Source organism: Calidris pugnax, unplaced genomic scaffold (genome assembly GCF_001431845.1).
Source record: "Calidris pugnax isolate Ruff unplaced genomic scaffold, ASM143184v1 scaffold158, whole genome shotgun sequence".
Classification (NCBI taxonomy): Eukaryota; Metazoa; Chordata; class Aves; order Charadriiformes; family Scolopacidae; genus Calidris; species Calidris pugnax.
In genome coordinates, this window is record NW_015090942.1 from 209,105 (window position 1) to 218,820 (window position 9,716).

The window sequence follows — 9,716 nt, forward strand, 5'->3', positions numbered from 1 at the left end:
TAGGGACATTCAGAGAGCAGAGAGCCTGGAGTGCAAAGGAGGCCCTGATGGACTATCTCTAGGGATACTTCAGCTGAGCCCAGCAGGCAAGTCAGAGCAGAGCTAAGATGATGCACTGGCCTTCCAACAGACCCAACTTGCAGGTCTGCAACTCACTTAGTGCCCCATATCGTCCCCCAGATCCTCTATTTTCTTTTGTAAGTACCAGAGACATTCTCTGGAGACATTCAAAAACCGCCTGGGCAAGATCCTGTGCAACCTGCTCTAGGTAGACCCACTCCAGTGGGGGGGTTGGACTCGATGATCTCAAGAGGTCCTTTCCAACCCCATATGATTCTATGATTTTATCATTCTATGATTCTATGATTCTATGATTCTATGATTCAGAGCAATGTCCTGACAGAGGCAAGACTTTCCTTCTAATGGAAGAGGTTGGTCTGAGCTCCAAAAGTAGCATCCCATAAGGTGTCGCATGAGTCCTCCATCCTCTAAAGGTCTGTGGTTTGCGATTCACCTACACAGCTTGTTACCTCTGTACAAGCAGCTCATTCCTGGCCACATATCATGGAGATCAATGAACACGTCCTGCCTGAAAACTTCTGGGGACAAAGTGCAAGCTCTCCTGGGGTGGTCACTAGCAGAGCAGAAACCATACCCCAGCCACCTCTGCTGCAGTTGTGTGCTTGGATAGTAGAATTTGGGAAAAAGCCCAAGACCACGAGCATCCCAGAGATGCTCATGGCACTGCTGTGTTTCAGGTGCCCAAACAGGGTCTTTCCCCATGATCTTGAACATGTCAAACAAGGCAAGGAGCATGCAGCAAACCCATCTGAACCTTTGGTGATGAGAAGGTGATGGAAAAATAACCTGAGCATGTTCTTACCCTGTCTCCATAGCCCACACCTATCTCCCATGGGCAGAGGAGAGACAGCAAGAGCGTGTCACTCACAGGAGACGAGGGATCACTTTCCTCTGGGACCTGGAGGTAACCCGGGCAATGAAACTCTACCCAAAGCCATTTTGACAGAAGGTCGTGGTGCGAGACAAAGCAAGGTCAGGAGTTCAGCATCAATACAGCCAGTGCCAGTCATGACACAGAAGACTCCGGGATCAGATGTACCTGCCAAGCACTGCTTGGGAGGGAAGGGTATTGAGATGCATAATTACTCCCCCTTTCATCGTCAATACAGCGAGTGCCAGTCATGACACAAAAGACTCAGGGATCAGATGTACCTGTACTTGGGAGGGAAGGGTATTGAGATGCATAATTACTCCCCCTTTCATCTCTGCTGCTCTTCCCCTGGGTTCACACGGCTCTCCTGGCTTTGTCCTTGAGCAGGTTGCCTCCTAGGAGGGTCCAAGCCAAGGCACCCCTCTGTAGCCACACAGCACAGGTGGTGGTGCAGGAGCTGAATGATGAGGGATATAAGAGCTTAATTCCCCCTTTTCATTGAAGCAACCATCCAAGCTTCGGCAGAATCCCTCCTACAGTTACATCTGTGATCACCTCCAGCTTTGTGCTGGAGTAATTCAATGAGGTTACCCCAAATTTACACACCAGGGACTCCGGAGGAACTAATGCGGGCAGGTGATGGCCAGAAAAGAAACAAGACCTCAAACCTCCAAAGAAAGAGCAAGTCCTTTTCCTTGAAGTCCTGCCAGAGTGTGTTAGTGTGATGGTGCTTTGTATTTCCAAAGTCGAGGAGAAATTCCTCAACTGTTTTCACGAACTCCTGTTCGTGAAATTCCACATCAGGGAGATATAATATGCAAAATCCCATGCATTTTGGGGTTACACACTGATCTTCATCCAAATAACAGCTTAAAATGACTGAAATAGTGAGTATTTACTTGAAAACAGCCCTTTTACTGGAATTCCCATTTTCTTACTCTCTCACAAAGCCTGATCTCCTTTTGAAGGAAAGCCCTCCCTGTTTCCGAGGTTTTGTTGGGGCGAAATGAGATCGGTTTCACGAAACTGAAACAAAACTCAGTAACCTCAGGTCTGGAGATCTTCATGCTCCCTTGAGGTTGCCTCCCAAAGCCCTTGGGAAAGCAGGTTGAGTGAGCCTGGAGCTCACTCATTTCCTTCTCTCTCTACAGATCTCCCTCATAAAACATAAAACAGATGAGGGAAAAAAAAGGCTTTTTAATAATTACTTAACCAACCCTTATCAAGCTGCATCCAAGATCTCCTTGATCCATGGGAGACGGCAGAAACACAGAGGAGATGAGTCCAGCGCAAAAGGAGTTGGGGGGGTGGGAGGAGAAGTGGATTATTATTTTTGGTCACTTCAAACCCAAAATGCTCCTTTTTGGCCGAAGCTTCTCCGTGTGTGCAGTAGATGGCGCAGCTGCCGTAGATGTCCCACTGCCACCCACTGTCCCCACTGCCACCATGCTCCTTTTTGGCCGAAGCTTCTCAGTGTGTGCAGCAGATGGCGCAGCTGCCGTAGCTGTCCCACTGCCACCAGCTGTCCCCACTGCCACCCACTGTCCCCACTGCCACCCACTGTCCCCAATGCCAGCCTCCCCATCTAAAAGGGCATCCCTCATAGTTGGTGGTTTCATCCCACCCTTTTTTTTGGCTGGATCCGGAGCCATATAGCTCCCAGCACTGGATTTTAGCACTCTGAGACCAGTTTATGGTGATGAAAACTGGTCACCAGCTGCTGTAGCTCCCAGCACTGGATTTTAGCACTTTTATGGTGATGAAAACTGGTCACCAGCTGCCCCAAAGAATTGGGGACACCTCCACAAGGGATGGGGGAGGCACAACTCCATCACGCAGAGATGGATGCGCTGTAAAACTCCACATTGGTCCCTCCTGGGAGACACCAGCATCATTCACGACCTTGAACTCAACCTGAGCCCTCCTCCTTGGGATGTTTAAAACGGGGCAAGACAAAGGACAGGCTACAAAACGGGCCATGGGGAGCAATCCTGGGTTGGCTCAGGTGCTTCATTTCCATACTGGGAAGGAAGAACCACGTTCCCAGTTCAGGGCTCGCCTCCGCAGGCGATGCCAGGCCGGGTGATGGAGACCAGAGCCCAACCAGCTGCCCCAGGAGCCGACCTCTTCCTGCACCCTTCTGGGCCCAGCTGCAATTCCTGGGAGCAGACTGGTGCTTCTCATCACAGCCATAATGGTTCCCACTGGACTACTATTTCTGTCCGGGAGTGACAGAGGAAGGCACTGTGAAGCCTTTATTTTTTTTGGGACTCCAGGCTATCTTTGGAGGCTTTGTGGTTTAAAGGGACATGTCTGCTGCCTTTACGACAATCGACTGCTTCTTCTCTCATCTTCAAAGGCTAAAGCTCAAACTTAGTAGACTGCCAATTTTGTCCTGGGCCAACAAGTCTACCCTACCCCTTTGTGTTGAGAAGCAGAGTAGAGAGATCATCTCTCTCTCTTTTATTATTTTTTTTTTCCTTTCTCTGCATTTGTTATGCTCTCTTGGAGGAAGACTAGATGGAAAACTTGTGTTTGTAGATAGATCTCTTTGCAGAACGAAAATACACATTATTTTGTGTGGAAGCATCTTTGCAGTGGTGGCAAACAAACTATGAGAGGAGGGATGTGGAGTAGGAAGGGCTTGGAGGAAGACTAGATGGTTGCTTATAAAAGGGAAAAACTTGTGTTTGTAGATAGATCTCTTTTCAAAAAGAAAATACACATTATTTTGTGTGGAAGCATCTTTACAGCGGTGGCAAACAAACTCTGAGAGGAGGGACGTGGAGTAGCTTCTTCTTGCCCTTGGTTCGTGGCCTTGGGAGCAGGGCAGAGAGTCACCAGCAGGCTGCCAGCCAGCCAGCTGCCACCTTTGTAGACAACTGGGAAGCGTCTGGGGGATTTGTTTCCTTCTCTGGTTTTCTTTTCTTTTCTTCCGAGAACAGTCACTTCTTTCTTTTTTTTTTTTTTTTTTTTTTTTTCCTGGAAGCGCATTTTTCCAACCCGAATTTGCCCAACCCTTCTGATAAAGGCACTGCATTTCTTCCCCACAGCCACAGGGTGTCAGCAGCTATATGGACTGGGTCCCCTATAGGAATCCCAACTCTTTGAGAAGTCCCAAAGCTGGAGCAACGCTTTGGGGTGGGTCTCACCCTGCTTTGTGCCCCCCATCAGAGTTTCCGATGAGCAAAGGAGAGCTTTGTCCCTCAGGCTGCTGCCCAGAACTTGCTCCAAGCTCCCCCCCTACACTGGCACAGGATTTTGGGGATTTTAGGGACAGGTCGTTCCCTGGTGAAGAGATATGATCCAAAAGGATCCATGAGCTGGTGGCACTTCCTGGCACTGGAGGGTTTTGGGGGGCTACTGGGGGTCTGAGAGAGGTGAAAAAAAAACCCAGAGGTGAAAGGGGTGACAACAAGATGGGCTGCGTTTCCATATTTCTGTCTCTCTGAAGGTCTGAAGCTAACTCCTAGGAAATTTTAGTAATTTCACTGAATTTCACTGAATTTTTAGAGTTGGAAGGAACCATAGAGATCATCTAGTAAAGGAACTTCAATGGGCCTGAGCAAAACCAACTCAGACCCCAAGCACCACCTTTACAGCCTCATTAGTGCCTTATTTGGGTCTTCCTGAGCAGCAACAAAGAGCTTTGTCAGGTCCCACCCATGAGTTAAAAAACTGCCCTTCACCTTTCCAGTTTGACCCAGGGAGGGAAGCAGCAGTGAAGAGCCCCAGGTCCATGTGCCATCATCCCTGGGGTCCAAGAGGAGCACCAGGAGGTACAGGGGAGCCCCCTAAGTGCCCTTTGCTGTGGTTCATCCCATTTTGTGTCCCGTCTGGGAAGCAGGAACAATGAAATCTCCCTCCCTTGCAAAGTCTGAGCGGCGCAGGAGAAGGAGTTGTGTTGAGGACGGAGCAACGTGGGGGAAACCCTTCAGATCCCACAACGGCGTTCCCACCAGTTCCCCAGACCTTGACAAATGGAGGTGCCACTTAGAATCATAGAATGGTTTGGGTTGGAAGGGACCTCAAAGATCATCCAGTTCCAATCCCCTGCCATGGGCAGGGACACCTCCCACCAGACCAGGTTGCTCAAGGCCACATCCAGCCTGGCCTTGAACCCCTCCAGGGATGGGGCAGCCACAGCTTCTCTGGGCAACCTGTTCCAGTGTCTCACCACCCTCAGAGTAAAAAATTTCTTCCTGAGATCTAATCTGAATCTTTTTTCTTCCAATTTAAAACCGTTTCCCCTTGTCCTATCATTACACCTCCTGGCAAAGAGTCCCTCCCCAGCTCTTCTATAGGCACCCTTCAGGTATTGAAAGGCCACTATAAGGTCTCCCCAGAGCCTCCTCTTCTCCAGGCTCAACAATCCCAGCTCCCTCAGCCTGTCTTCATAGCAGAGGTGCTCCATCCCTCTGATCATCTTCGTGGCCCTCCGCTGCACCTGTTCCAGCTGGTCCATGTCCTTTCTGTGTTGAGGACTCCAAAGCTGGACACAGTGCTCCAGGTGGGGTCTCACGAGTGCAGAGTAGAGGGGCAGAATCACCTCCTGAGACCTGCTGGCCACACTTCTCCTGATGCAGCCCAGGACACGGTTGGCCCTCTGGGCTGCCAGAGAGCTTACTGCTTACTGCTTCTAGTAACCCAGCTCAAAGTAGGATATTTTTGGATGTGAGGGCTGGGGAGGGAGGAGCAAACTAAACCAACCAGGAAACAAATGGAAGAGGACTGAGCAGCCCTGCTCTGGCTGGCTCCAGAGATGTCTTCTTGTCACCAGTTACCTGCCTGCCTTCCAGGCACGCGCTCAACGTGGGATTCATCTTGTTTAACATGGTCTTCCCGAAAATTAGACATCTCGCCTAATGAGTCAGGCAGGTTTCCCCTCCAGCCAATGGAAAGAGACAGGTTTCACCACGGGGCGATTTGTGCCATCCTCAATAGGTGTCTCAGGCAGATGGAGTGAATCGCTTTCTGGAGATGCCAGTCTCTCTCCATTACCTATAAAAGGCAACTCATTTCCATTCAATGCTGATGACCAGCATTAGGTGAGACAAATTTCAGCCTGAGTGACTGTCTGGCATCTCTCACACGTGGACCATCCACCCTTTCCTTGCTGTCCACGTGGGAGAAGGTGTGTAAGGATGGTTTATTACAGAAATGCTTCATTTTGAGGGCAGTGTTTGTTTGCTCAATATGTTGGGCATTGGAACACCTGCCCAGGGAGGTGGTTGAGTCACCATCCCTGGATGTATTTAAGGGACGTTTAGATGGGGTACTGAGGGATATGGTGTAGGGGAGGACTATGTAGAGTAGGGTAGATGGTTGGACTCGATGATCCCAAGGGTCTCTTCCAACCTGAATGATTCTTTGATTCTATGTCATATTACAAGAAGAGGGCTGGAGAACTGTACTTTGACCTCTGTCTATCTTGGGATGCCATGCTACTATGCAATTATGAACCAACTCCTGCAGAGCTAGAAGAGCTGCAGACATAGAGTTGTCTCTTCTTTTAGATGAGCAGAAAACGGGCCACTGGGCAGCTTGCAGGTAAGAGCTAAGAGAGTTTGCCATTAGAAGAAAACAAAGGATTTGCACCCACCATCCCTGTTACATGTCTATATGCCTGTCTGAGTTGGAACTTCCCATGAATTCATGGTTTCCCAGTTATACTGCACTGCAGCAGTATGGCAAGGTGGCCAGTTCATGGTAGATCAAGAGTAAAAAGAATCCTTTAATCAATTGGGAGTGGTAAGAGTGCTCACAGACTGCTCAGACAAACCTATATTGCGTGTATGTCTTTAACTAGAGAAGTTGTTTTATATACTCCGTACTCTCAAAAATCACCCCCACCTTGTTTGTGTTAAGCTTCAACCATGAGCAGCTTGTGGCCAGTAATGAGGCACCTTATTCATATATGATGAAGGACGGAGCCAGCTCCATGGTGTTGGAATTTGGTCTATGAAACCATGTGGGCTCATCTGTAGCTCACGAGTCTTTGAATCCCAATGAGGTCAGTTTTAACCTACTTCAACCCATTTGCAGGCCCCCATGACCTTGGTTCCTGCAGTTTATGGTTGGAAATACGATGCCACAGGCAAGCGAAAGCACCAGCTTGAGGTGCAACAGCACAGTAATCAGCTATGAAGGAACCTGGAAGAACCTGGTTATGACCAAGCTCCTTGCTGCCCCGTTCAACGCCAAGTGCTGTGCAGTGCTTGGTTAGAAGGCAGCTTTGACAGCACCTCTTGAAGAACATTTGGCCTGTCCATCATTTCCCACGAGCCTCTGTTTCATTGACACACAAGTGCCTTAATTAGGGAAGCTCTGTCCCCTTGGGGGACCTCTCTCCCATCACTATTTCTCCATGGTCAATGCTTTTCTCACCATCAGCATGCACTCAACACCAGTTTGGATGCCCAACACAACGCTTAGCAATGGGTAAGGGACATCTTTCTGCACCTGACCCGCCCTGAGCTTCCCTGTCTCTCTGCAGAAGTCCAAAAAATTACGAGCAAAGCATCCTCTGCCTCACGCTGTCCCACTGAGTTCCTCCTGATGAGGACCTTCTCCAACATCACCGGCAGAAGCGGCGCGTAGCAGGCAGTGGGTCGCCTCCCGACATCTGCCGTGCACATTTCCCATCCCCTGCGAGGGGCTTTCAAAGCAACCCTCTGCTGGGATGTTTGTACAAACACGTGTATTTACTGTGTCAACACACATTAGAGAGCAAACACATTAAAAGGAAAAGGAAACAAGACTACGAGCTGAGGCCTCTCCAAACCTCGCTCCACCGCAGCTCTTTCCTGGGATCTCAGGTTGATGGGGAAAGCCTTTATCCCTGAAATCTCACCTCTTCCTCTCCCCGAGCTTGTCCCTGCCCAACCAGCCACAGGGATCAAGGCTCTCTGGCCAGCAGACATCTCTATGCTGGACACGTACTCAAGGTGGAAAATCAAAGTGTCTATGTGATAGAAGGCTCCTTGGATATTTTCGGTTCAAAAATCAGGAAATATGGCTAGGGTGGGGGACACAGTGCAAGGGACACAGTAGTGCAAGGGACACAGTAATGCAAGGGACGGTGGCAAGCAGAGGACTGCTGCAAAAACCACATTTCTGGTTCAACCCCTAGTCCCAGCCATCTCCAGCGCTGTTCTGCCTTGCCTGCTGTGAAGATTAACTTGAAGGCATCCTCCTCATCAGGGATATGGTTTAGTGATTTTTATTTCTTATTTATTTTTTTGTCAGAGTTGGGTTGATGGTTGGACTAGATGATCTTTAAGCTCCCTTCCAACCTAGACAATTCTATGATTCTCACACGAGTACCATCAGCCTCCTCATACAATACCATTAATATCATGGAGAACTCTACCACGATACAGGATCCCCAGGCAGGAGGCAAGTTTGTACAGGCAGAACCAATATCATGGTTAGAGTTGGAAGGGATCTTAAAGACCATTGAGTTCCACCCCCCTGCCCTGGGCAGGGACACCTCCCACCAGACCAGGTTGCTCAAAGCCCCATCCAGCCTGGCCTTGAACCCCTCCAGGGATGGGGCAGCCACAGCTTCTCTGGGCAACCTGTTCCAGTGTCTCACCACCCTCACAGTAAAGAATTTCTTCCTAATATCCCATCTAAATCTCCCCTCTTTACCAAACCTCCATTTTTTCCCAAATAGGCTGAGGATTTCCAGGGGTTATTCATTCCTGTGATGCTGCAGCCGGGAAAAACAGCGCTGAGATGTACATAAAAAAAAGATGCTTAAATAAAAACAATTCCTCCTGGCTTGTCACACGCTGGATCCAGCTGTTGCTTGCATTCTCTGCTTCCTCTCCTCAGCTTGGCACCCAACCGCACGTGTGCGTGTGCATGAACACCCAGACAAGACAGACAGAGGTAATTATAAAGCTGAAGCCACCTAGCACTTCCCAGCTGTCAGTCCCAGAAAAAAAAATATTAAAAAAATCACAATTTAAATGCAGAGACATCTACAGCTTAAGTAAAAGTAGAATCCTTGTTGCAAGACGAGAAGACAACAGTTTAAATGTATCTCGGAGAGGACAGTGATATAAACGTGCGCTGGTAAGTCCAGCAAAACCTTAGACACAAAAAGTATTGAAAGCACAATCGTCCAAGGACACGGGGAAAACCCCATTTCTGTGCCATCTGAAAGCTTCCCTCAAACCACCGCGCAGCATTGGTGGTAAACCAGTGCACGGGAACAGGCACCCCATTTGCAGGAACCCAAGCCCAACAGAGGTGTCTGCAGCACCGTGGGCTGCACAGCCTCAAAATTCCCACACAAGCCTGCCCGTCAGCAGAAAGCCTGGCTCCTGGGAGGAGAGCAGCCAGAAGACCTTAAAAGAAAAAAATAAAATCAATGCCAAAAGCGATTGACACTTCAAAGGGTGTTTGGCACCTTGCCGAGGAAATTTCACTGAATTTCACTGAAATTTCACTGAATTTTTAGAGTGAACTCCGTTCCCTTGCCAAGAAACAACCCCAGGACCACGCACATGAGCCTGTGCTGGTGCGATCCCCAGTGAATAGCCAGTGAAGCACAGAATCACAGAATCTTCTAGGTTGGAAGGGACCTTAAAGATCATCTTGTCCAACCGTCAACCTGACTGACAAAAATAGACACCCACACAACAAACAAGGAGCATCATCACTAAACCAGACCTCCCAGCACTACATCAACCCGTCTTTTGAACACCTCCAGGGATGGGGCCTCAACCACCTCCCTGGGCAGCCCATTCCAATG

The 9,716-nt window shown here is 49.1% G+C and overlaps 1 protein-coding gene across 1 annotated transcript in view; it reads right to left on the reverse strand.

Annotated features, from left to right (window-relative positions):
• Positions 1–9,716, reverse strand: part of LOC106893684 (plexin-A4-like) — a gene marked incomplete at its 3' end in the record, with an annotated part of 465,431 nt that overhangs the window by 202,750 nt on the left and 252,965 nt on the right. The window lies entirely within an intron of this gene.